This window comes from Antechinus flavipes, chromosome 1 (genome assembly GCF_016432865.1).
Source record: "Antechinus flavipes isolate AdamAnt ecotype Samford, QLD, Australia chromosome 1, AdamAnt_v2, whole genome shotgun sequence".
Lineage (NCBI taxonomy): Eukaryota > Metazoa > Chordata > Mammalia > Dasyuromorphia > Dasyuridae > Antechinus > Antechinus flavipes.
In genome coordinates this window covers 364,663,756-364,673,964 of record NC_067398.1, presented here as the reverse complement: position 1 = coordinate 364,673,964, position 10,209 = coordinate 364,663,756, and the positions used below count along the sequence as shown (strand labels likewise).

At 40.2% G+C, this 10,209-nt stretch overlaps 1 long non-coding RNA gene across 1 annotated transcript in view; it reads right to left on the bottom strand.

Annotated features, from left to right (window-relative positions):
- LOC127543544 (uncharacterized) overlaps positions 1-10,209 on the bottom strand; it is a 173,656-nt gene that overhangs the window by 122,473 nt on the left and 40,974 nt on the right. The gene's annotated exons all lie outside the window — the stretch shown is intronic.

Genomic DNA, 10,209 nt, shown 5'->3' with positions numbered 1-10,209 from the left:
AGTCTGACCCACACTGTCTCCACTGTATTTTACCTTTTCATAATCAGCCCCATGTAGAAGTTCTAGTATTCAGCAAAAGGAGGCACCTCCTACAAGTTTAGAGGGTTTAGCTGAAGAGGAGAGTACAGTGTTTGGGTAGGTCTTAAGAGATGTCAGATAAAATGGTGCTGAAGCAGGTGCACAGAAATAGAAAGAATATTGGATCTAAACCTAGGAGAATCGGTTTGCATCCCCTCTCTGCCAGCTGTGACTTGTATAAACTTGGACAAATCATTTCACCTCTGATCTCCACAATGTCTTCATCTTTGAGATAAGGGACTTAGATAAGATCTCTAAAGTCCCTTCCAACACGGAAATCTCAAGGTTCTATTTAAAATTCAAATGTCATTTCATATAATACTTTAAGTTGGCAAAGTGTTCAATACTTTATTTAAGTTTATTTATTTATTATTAAAACATTAGTTTATTTAAGCCTTACCACAAGCCTGTAGGGAAGATTTGGTGAGTAGTATTATCCCCATTTTATAGATGAAGAAAGTCTCAGAAAAATGATTTCCTCATAGTCATACAAACTAGTAGGTATCTGAGGAAATACCTTAGGTCTTTCTGACTCTGTTCACTACAAGATTTCAGGAGTAAAGAATTTAATATTCCTGGGATCAAAACCTCTCATTTGAGCACAAAAGTTTTCAGAGCCTTCTGGAGAAGGGATTCAGACCATCTTCTACTCTTTCCTGCTCAACTTTCCACTGACCAGGCCTGCATATTTTATATCTAGTAGCAACCCTGTTCTCTTCAGTCTGGGAAGAGAATCCTTTAACCCTTTGAAACTCTCTAGATTACTTTTCTGGTAATTACTTCTGACCTCTTCAAAAGGCTTAAGTGCCTTCCCAAGTGGCTTCCCAGAGTCCCTACTGAGTGTGAATGGATCAGTTAAAAGGCAACTGGGAAAATGGCCCAACTCTATTGCCAAGTAAGGCTCCAGAAGTGATTTAGAATGAGGGCATTGCCTCAGGTGTCAGAATAGGGTGAAGAAAGCTGAATCCAGTTGGAAAATGGTAGCAAAGGCAGAAGGAAGGATCACAGCTAAAAGGAGCAGGGTACTTTTGTGAACTGGAAGGTAACTAGGTGGCTCCCTGTGATGTCTCATAGGATGGTGGATCTGAGTGACTGCTAAAGGCTTCAAGTGGATTAGGATGCCCCTGGATCTCAGAGCCCCTGGAAAATGATTTCAGATCTAGAATAAGTGACATAGAAGAAACTGCTACCTTTGCCACTGCCTTAAGAAAGCTGGACCAACACAAAACACAGTTCTCCTACTTTCCTCAGATTAAGTCCTTCCACTTTGTTTATTTTTCTTTCTTTCCATGGAATGTCCCCCATACCCAGCTCCCTCTTTTCAGTAATTCCACACGAACTAGTGAAGTGGTGGAAGGGACCTGAGCGTTAGCTCAGAGGTTGCCTGCTCAGGTGTATCTAATGCCACGTCTTCAAACCTGGTGGGCTGCTCTGTTCCCGATTATTGCCACGTTCCCAGGCCCCAGGCAGCTGATGCGTGGCCCCGTAGAGCCCAGGAAGCCAAACAAAGTTTGTTTAGATTGGGGCCTCACCTCAAAGTCCGTAGCCTTTGGGGAGCTGGGAGGATGAACTTCCCTAATATAAAGATCTCTGGGACACTTTCCTGAGGCACGAGACCTAGATGCCCCTCAGGAGCCAATGGTGAAAGCCTCCTTTACAAAGATTCAGGAGTTCAGTATCCTGGACAGCTCTCTTTAGTAAGTGATAGCAGTAGTCAGAAAAAGAAGAGGGCTGAAATTTTCCACAGCACTAGATGCACCTTAGGGATAGGACTGGTTAGAAACTTCCACTGGAGACAGGAAGGGGAAACAAATTAAAGGAGATTATTAAGGTTGGATATTGATCCCCTCCTGAGGTGGAAGGGGAGAAGAGGGACATTTAGATAATTGCCTTCAAGGCAATTACTAGGACCAGAATCATCCCAAAACCCTTTGCCAGCAAAGAGAGCCGCCAGGATATAATGTACCAGCAGGAAATGGCACAGTCAAGGGCACTACCCCTTTAAGAAAATCTGTTTACCTAGCAAATTACACCAATGGGGAGACCATGGTAACAAAAGTCTACTGTGCCAGGGGAGTTTAGGAAATTATCACTTGACAGAAAGGCTAGAAAGAGAGAGAGAAATAATAGCAAGCTGGTGAATTGCAAAGAGAACATTTCCCCTCCTCTTTCTCCATCCCCTTTCTCCTTCCTTCCCCTTCTCTTTGGTACCCCACATCCATTGGCAGGGATGCTCCATAAGTGAATTTAGAGGATGCAAGGAGACTTTTAAGTTACTAAGGAGAATGAAATAAAGTGATTCAGGGGCAAGGGAATGAAAATCTAGGGAGAAATCTGGAAACCGCTGGAAGGAGCACCCTCATCAAGGGGAAGGGCTCTCTTGATACCCCAATGATCTGGTGGTTTCTTGCTAAAGGGAACCCAAGAACAGGGTCTCAAGAGAGAAAAGGAACCCATCTCCTGCCAGGACACTCCAACTCACCAGCTTTGGAAGAAGAAAGGTTTGTTTCTTCCTGTTAACCCTTTTTCCCTGAGATGCATTCAAAGAAATCTTGGGCTTTGGGGACTTGCAAACAACTTCAAGGAGAACCACATACCACAGAATTTGAGAACTGCATGAGAACTTAAGAGCTCATCAAATCAAATCCTTTTCCTGAGGCAGCTATGTTGTGCAAAGAATAGAGCACCAAGCCTAGAGTCAGGAAGACCTGAGTTAATTCAGCCTCAGACATTTCCTAGCTATGAGACCCCAGGTAAGTCATTTGCCCCAAGACCATTTTTCTCCCCTGCAAAAATTGAGAATCAGATATTTGTAAAGTGCTTGACATGTAGTAAGCTCTATATGATTATTAGTCAATTATTATTAGTGTTGTTATTATTATTCTACAAAGGAGGGAATGAGGCCCAGAGTAGTAGAGGCATTCGTCCAAAGTCTCACAGTTAGCTAATGGCAGAACTGAGATTAGAATCCAGGTCTTCTGACCCCTGTCCAGCACTTTCTGGCTCACTGGGATGTCTCATGGGATGATGGATCTGAGTGAGTGCTTCAAGGGGACGAAGATGCCCCTGGATTTCTTCTAGTGTTCTTTAAATTCTTAGGAGCCCCCCAAATGCCCAAGCTCTTCTTGAACTAAATGTTATCTTTACCATAAGGGGGCACTTATGTGCCCCTCCTTCCTATCTTCCTCTCGCCTTAATCTAGACAGGCTCTGAGGATCATTTAGCTTATTCCTTCTATCCTAAGGATTTGTTAAAAGTGGTCTCCACATCCATCATTGGTTTGCAAGATTTTAAGTGGATATCACATTCTTATCACTGTATGTATATATCATGATCTAATAGAAAGAACTGGATTAGGGATTCGGGGAGTCTGGTTCTACTCCCAAACCTGTCCCTAATTGTTATATAACCTCAAACAATTCAGTTCAATTTTCTGGTCTCAGTTTCCCCATCTATAATATAAATAGTTGGACCAGATAATTTCTAAAGTCATCTCCAAGACTAATTTCTTGTTTCTCTCATGTTCCTCCTACTTTACTACCTTAAATTGGACAACATTTAATTTTAAAGGAGTCCTTTGACTACTGCCTAAAATAGATCTATAAATGATTTGTTAATTTCAATAATTGATATATTTTCTCTCCTAGAAAATGTGATAGCAGAGCATAATGGGAGTATTGGCCTCCATGTCAGAAGACTGAGATCCAATACTTTTATGGTCCTTCACTTTTGTGGGTACTGTGAGAAAATATAAGAGAAGGAGAAGTCACCACTCTTAAAGAGTTGATAATCTAATTGAGGAGAAAGGGGTAATATAAAACCACTGGTGAGCTTTGAAAAGAGTGGTCCCGACTTTAAAGCAGTACCACAAACTTTTCTACAACTGTAAGCGCAATCCAAAAGTACAAATGTCTGCCTTGGGAAGAAAGGAGTTCCCTGATGTAAGAAGTCTTTAGACAGATGTGAGATGACCATCTATTAAGCATATTGGGTAGGGAGGAAATTCATATTTCACCTTGGGATCAGAATATATGATCATTGAGGTCTTTTCCAACTCTGAAAATGCAGAGACTTGAGAAACTGCTGTGGATGACAATGAGCAACTCCTATATCCCTAGAAGGGAGTGGATATTTTCTTTTTCTTGTAGAAGATACAGAAGTTGGTTTGGGAGCAGAAAGACAGGGAGGATTTAGATGAGAAAATAGACAATGACAGGATGGTTTATTCAGTTTTTAAGATGATAGAGAAATGAATAGAAGTAGGAGAGGATTTATCATGTCGGTGAAGAGATCTGCCAGGTGGGAATGAAGAGTTTGTATAGCAGAAGCATTGGAAACAATTTATATAAAACCTCCCCCCGCTGGGGGGAGGAAGGTGGCTTGAAATCTAGGTGAAGGAATTGGAATTTACAATGCTAGATGATCAGAAAAAATTTTAACTTTCTAAACAAGGAAAGAAGAATGTGATAAAAGTTGTGTTTGGGGATGAGGAATCTAACAGGGTGTAGGTTATATTAGAAAGGGAAAGTCATAAAATTTAGTCAAAAAGTTTTTTGGAGGGTTTTTTTTTTCTAATAATGCAAATACAAGGAGCTGAGGAGTCATGGGTCATGACTGTAAGAATAGAGAAGAAGGAAAAGATATGAGAAGTGTTGAAGAAGAAATTGATAGCATTTGATGATGGATTGGCTGTATTTTTTAAAATTGGTTCCTTCTCCTTCACTCCATCTTTCCCAATAGGCATAGCCTATAAAAGAAGTTGAAAATCAATCCAACCAATTATTCTACTGGTGAGCAGTTCTGAGAAAAGGTACAGGAGTAGAAGGTATGAACTGGTGAGAAGGTTAAACACTATTGGCTAAAATCAGATCTGTCGATTAGTTATGGATTTCAATGATTCATACTCTCTCTCCCCCAGAAAGTGAGAGTATGAAATAACAGAAGGAATAATGGATCCAAAGTCAGAAGTCCTGATTCTAATGGTTCTGTGCTATAAATTAAGTATATGATTTTACTCTCTGAACCCGTTTCATCATCTGCAAAATTAGAAAATAATAATACTACCACTATCTTTGAAGATTTTGATGGCGATAATACTTGGTAAATCCTAGTGTTAATGAGATTTTTGAGTAAATCCTAACGTAGCACTGTTAATTATTATGAATAATTAACATTGAGATTTGGCTAATGAGTGATTAGATGACAATGATTTAAAATAGTTCACTTCCTTGTACCCATGTTGACATGCTTCCAATCCCTTTCCTTGAGTCTCCCATTTTATTAGGTTTTCTGGGGATTTTGTGAGGCTTTTGGATCTCGTTTCCTTTTTCTTCCCATAGGAAATGGGACCCATAGTTTAAAAGTTAGAAGGAGCAGCCAGGAAGACAGACTCTAGAGTAGAGTCAGGAAGACTCATGTTTGTGAGTTCAGATTTGACTTCAGATGTTTCCTAGTTGTGTGACCTTGGGCAAGTCACTTAACCCTATGTGCCTCAGTTTCCTCATCTGAAAAATAAACTGCAGAAGGAAATGACAAGCTACTCCAGCATCTTTGCCAAGAAAACCCCATATGAGGCCATGAAGAGTTAGAGAGGACTGAAAATGATTGAACAACAATATTTTACACTTTGATCAGTGCTTTGCCACTAACTAATTGGATGACCTTGATCAAGTACTTCCTGTCTCTGGGCCTCAGTTGCCTTATCTGTAAAATGAAAGGACTGGATTGGGTGATCTCTGTTTCCTATCAGCTCTAGCATTTTATAACTTTATGATATTCTGAATAATAGCTTAAAAGAATCTGAATTTAACATGAAAAGAGATGACTTCTCAGCGACTCCTCTTTACAAGGCACAAGTGAATAAATGTTTGTTGAATCAAATTAAATTCTATGCACAGGCCATTGAGCAAGATGCTGAAAAGACAAGAATAAAAAATTATGTTTCCCTTGTCTTGATGGGATATAAAAATCTATTAGGGCCAATAAAACTTACAAATCAATATAAATCAAAGCAGAATGTGACGGAAGGGAAGGAAGAAAACAAATATTTATTAAGTGCTCACTATGGACCAGGCAAGGGCTAAATGCTTTACAAATATTATCTCATTTAGTCCTCACAACAACTTTGGGAAATAGATGCTCTTGTTATCCCTATTTTACAGCTAAGGAAACAGAGTTTAAGTAACTTATCCAGAATCACCCAATTAGTAAATGTCTGAAGATGGATTTTAAACTCAGGTTTTCTTAACTTCAGATCAAGGGCAAAGTAGTAATCCAGGAAAAAAATGTTCTAACAATATTTGAGAAAGGAGAAATCATGGTCAGCTGAAGTTATCAGCTAAGGCTTTATGGGGAAGGTAGTACTTGAGCTAATTCTTGAAGAAAGAAATATCTCAATACAGGATAGCGGAGGTATATTCTAGACTCATGGGCAGTGGACATGGAGACATGGAGGCAGGAGAGAGGAAGACATATTTAAGAGACACACTGCTAGTAGAGTTTGTCTATAATGGAGGGAAAAAAACTAGAAAGGTATGAATATATGAAGAAGATGAACATAATATGAGGTCATAAAAGTTAAATAGGAGCCTGACTGAGGAGGGACCTAAGTTCCAGGCCAAGTAATATACATTCTATCTTATAAACAATAGGGAGTCACTAAATGTTTTTGAGCAAAGGAGTGACCCCATCAGACCTGTGTCTTTAGAAGGAAAAAGTGACGGCTGCCTCCTTTAATGCTGGCAAAATTGCCTTGGATTGAATGTGAGTGTATAGAGACAGGAGGCCAGGAGGTCAGAAGCGATGCTGAGGTGATACTGAGGGTGTGACTAATGGATCAAACTGTAGCTACATAGATTATCCGCAGCGTGAGCTCTGCATTGTTCTTTGTACAAATAATGTGGAGCTGAAGGAAAAAAAAAAAAAAAAGCTCTGGGAGGTAGGTTTTAAGAGACACATCCAAAACCCGTAACCGAAGGAGACGCCTTGCAGACCCGCGGCCCATTAGAGCAGATGGCTTTGTATCAAAGAAAATCTGAACCCTTTGTTTCATCTAAAGGACCTTTTTTCCCCCTATCCAAAAGAACCATTTAGAAGTTACAAAAGGGAAGGAAACACAGACCCGGCTGCGGCCCGCGTGTTTATCTGCAAGACTCAAAGTGGACTTTCTCACCTTTGACATCTGGATGGTTGGCATTTTACGGGGTCCCTGCTAGAAGTCAGGTCAGGTTTGGTTACTGTGGGCGGGCTACTCTTCTGGAAAAGCGTTTTCTAACAAATCATTATCCCTCACCACTGCCTCTCCCTTACCTGTAAGGGTCTCGGGACCCTGGCCTGGGAAAACACAGCTAAGTCTTCCGGCTAAGGTACCCTGTCCTGAACTGGACCTGAGTGACATCCAGCCCCTGCCTCGGAGCCTAATGAGGCTGCTGGGGAGGAGCGTCGCGCTCCAGGCCCCGGTGGCACGCCGAGCACTCACTGAACTCCTGAGGCTTTCCCCCAATTGCAGGAGATGGTGAAGAATGTGAGCGCTTTCTAGGTGCAAAGTCCCAGGCTGGGGGCAATGAGGCATTCCTAGCCCTAATGATGAGAGCAGCTTAGAATCCTTTGTGTATGAGAGACAATACTGCCCAGGGGAGAGAGAACAGCCTCAAAACTAGGAGGATTCAAGTCCAGCCTCTGACACAGTTAGCTGGGTGACTTCTCCATTCAGGGGTCCTCAAACTATGGCCGCAGGCCAGATGCAGCAGCTGAGGACGTTTATCCCCCTCACCCAGGGCTCTAAAGTTTCTTTATTTAAAGGCCCACAAAACAAAGTTTTTGTTTTTACTATAGTCCGGCCCTCCAACAGTCTGAGGGACAGTGAACTGGCCCCCAATTTAAAAAGTTTGAGGACCCCCATGATCATTTTCTGAGATTACAAACTGCAGAGAAGATGCTCCCTAGGAGTTTCCTCACAAGAGGAGTTCATCCTATCTATGAAAATACAGGTTTGATGTCTCTCATCAACAATGAGGTGATTCAGACTAGTTCCAATGGTCTTGTGATGAAGAGAGCCAACTGCACCCAGAGAGAGAACTGCGGGAACTGAGTGTGGATCATAACATAGCGTTTTCAATTTTTTTGTTGTGGTTTGCTGGCATTTTATTTTCTTTTGCATTTTTTTTCCTTTTGGATCTGATTTTTCTTGTGCAGCATGAAATTTGTGGAAATATATATAGAGGAATTGCCCATGTTTAACATATATTGAATCACTTGTCAACTGGAGGAGGGGTAGAAGGGAGGGGAAAAAATTAAAACACAGGGTTTTATAGGGGTGAACGTCAAAATTATGCACGTATACATTTTGAAAATAAAAGGCTTTAATTTAAAAAAATAATTACAGGTCTCTCCCTATATAGGAACAGACCTATAATATATAATTCTGCCTTGGGCGAATTAATAGTCTAAACTATAAACATATAAAGTACCTCACTTTTCTCATCTGTTAAATGGGGATAATACCTGCCCCTCCCCAACTCAGAGACCATAACAGATCAGCAACTTTAATAGTGTTAAAAGCATTATATTAATAGTCCAGGCAGCTCCAGGTGTTGAGTGTAATTGTTCCCACAGTACCGTGGATTTAAGCCAACAGGTTACAATCTAATCTAATACAAGGCTATAGTATTACACAGTTGGAAGCTGAAGAGCCCAGCTGATAGTGATAACTGACCTGTAATTCACACTGGCCTAAGGACATATTATAGAAATGATTCATGTAAAGTGTGGTTGATTAAGATGGGGAAGATAAAGATTGTAAGAAATAAGCAAAGATTTCTCAGGGTCTTCAGAAAGGGACATAATGACATCAACCTATCACTGTCTTTCCTAGAATCATGGTTTCTAGGTTATAAGTCCAAAAGACAATAACCAAAAACTTTTTTCAGCTTTTTTTATTTTTAAAACATATGTATGGTCAATTTTTCAGAACTGACTCTTGCAAAAACGAGTTCCAAATTTTCCCGTCCTTCCCCACACCCCCTCCCCAAATGGCAAAACAATTCAATATGTATTAAACATGTCTAATTTTTCTATATGTATTTCCACAATTATGCTGCACAAGAAAATCGGATCAAAAAGGGAAAAAATGAGAAAGAAAACAAAATGCAAGCAGACAAAAAGAGTAAAAATGCTCTGTTGTGATCCACACTCAGTTCCCACAGTCCTCTCTCTAGATGTAGATGGTTTTCTTCATCACAAGACTATGAGAATTGATAACAAAAAACTTGAGCTAACTGATAACCAAAATGCTTAGCCAATAGGCAGCTTCCCTTGTTCCACTCAAAGCCAACCAGTAGGTAAAATAGTCAGTCACTTGCATAGTATGGGTTGAGAGCAAGCAGGAATGGCATTCCATCAAAGAACATTTTCTCCCTAGCATTTTGTGCTTGAACTTCCATTCTCAGAGAATCATCCCTTTAATAAAGATATTACTCCCTCTTAAATCAGGAAGAATAAGTCACCAACACCAACCCAGGAATGAATACTTGACAAAATTATAACACTGGATTCTTATTTTCATATATACATTTGGGTTAGGTTTAAAAAAAAACTTAAAAAATAAACCCTCTTTACCTTGATTTTGCTTTTTGTTCCTCACCCTTCCATAACCTGCCTGAGTTTTTGCTTCTTTGAATACTCCTACCTTAATAATTGAGGTCAATTGAGTAATATTGTTTTTTTTTTCCCCTTCCCATAGTTTCTGACTTCCTTATCAGGAACCATGCTTTTAGCTTCATATTCTTTGCCCCTTTCAGATTTCTTATTTGGAAAAAGAAGGGATGTTCAGTGAGTTTGGTGGGGGAGGGAGGGGAGAAGTAGGATGGTTGAAATTTAAGAAATAAAGAAGTAAGGCTTTTAATCCATGGACAGAAAAATCAAGATTTCTCTAGAAAGGGAATACTAGATAAGCAAGATAGTAGTATCTTGTAGAGACTAGTAGATAGAGGGCTGACCTCAGGGTAAGGAAGACCTGGTTGGAATCCAATCTCTGACACAATTAGTTGTATGATGTAGGTAAGTCCTTAACCTCTCAATGTCCCCAGTCTATTGTCCAAGAATTTATTTCTAGAACAGAGCCCATCTTCTTTG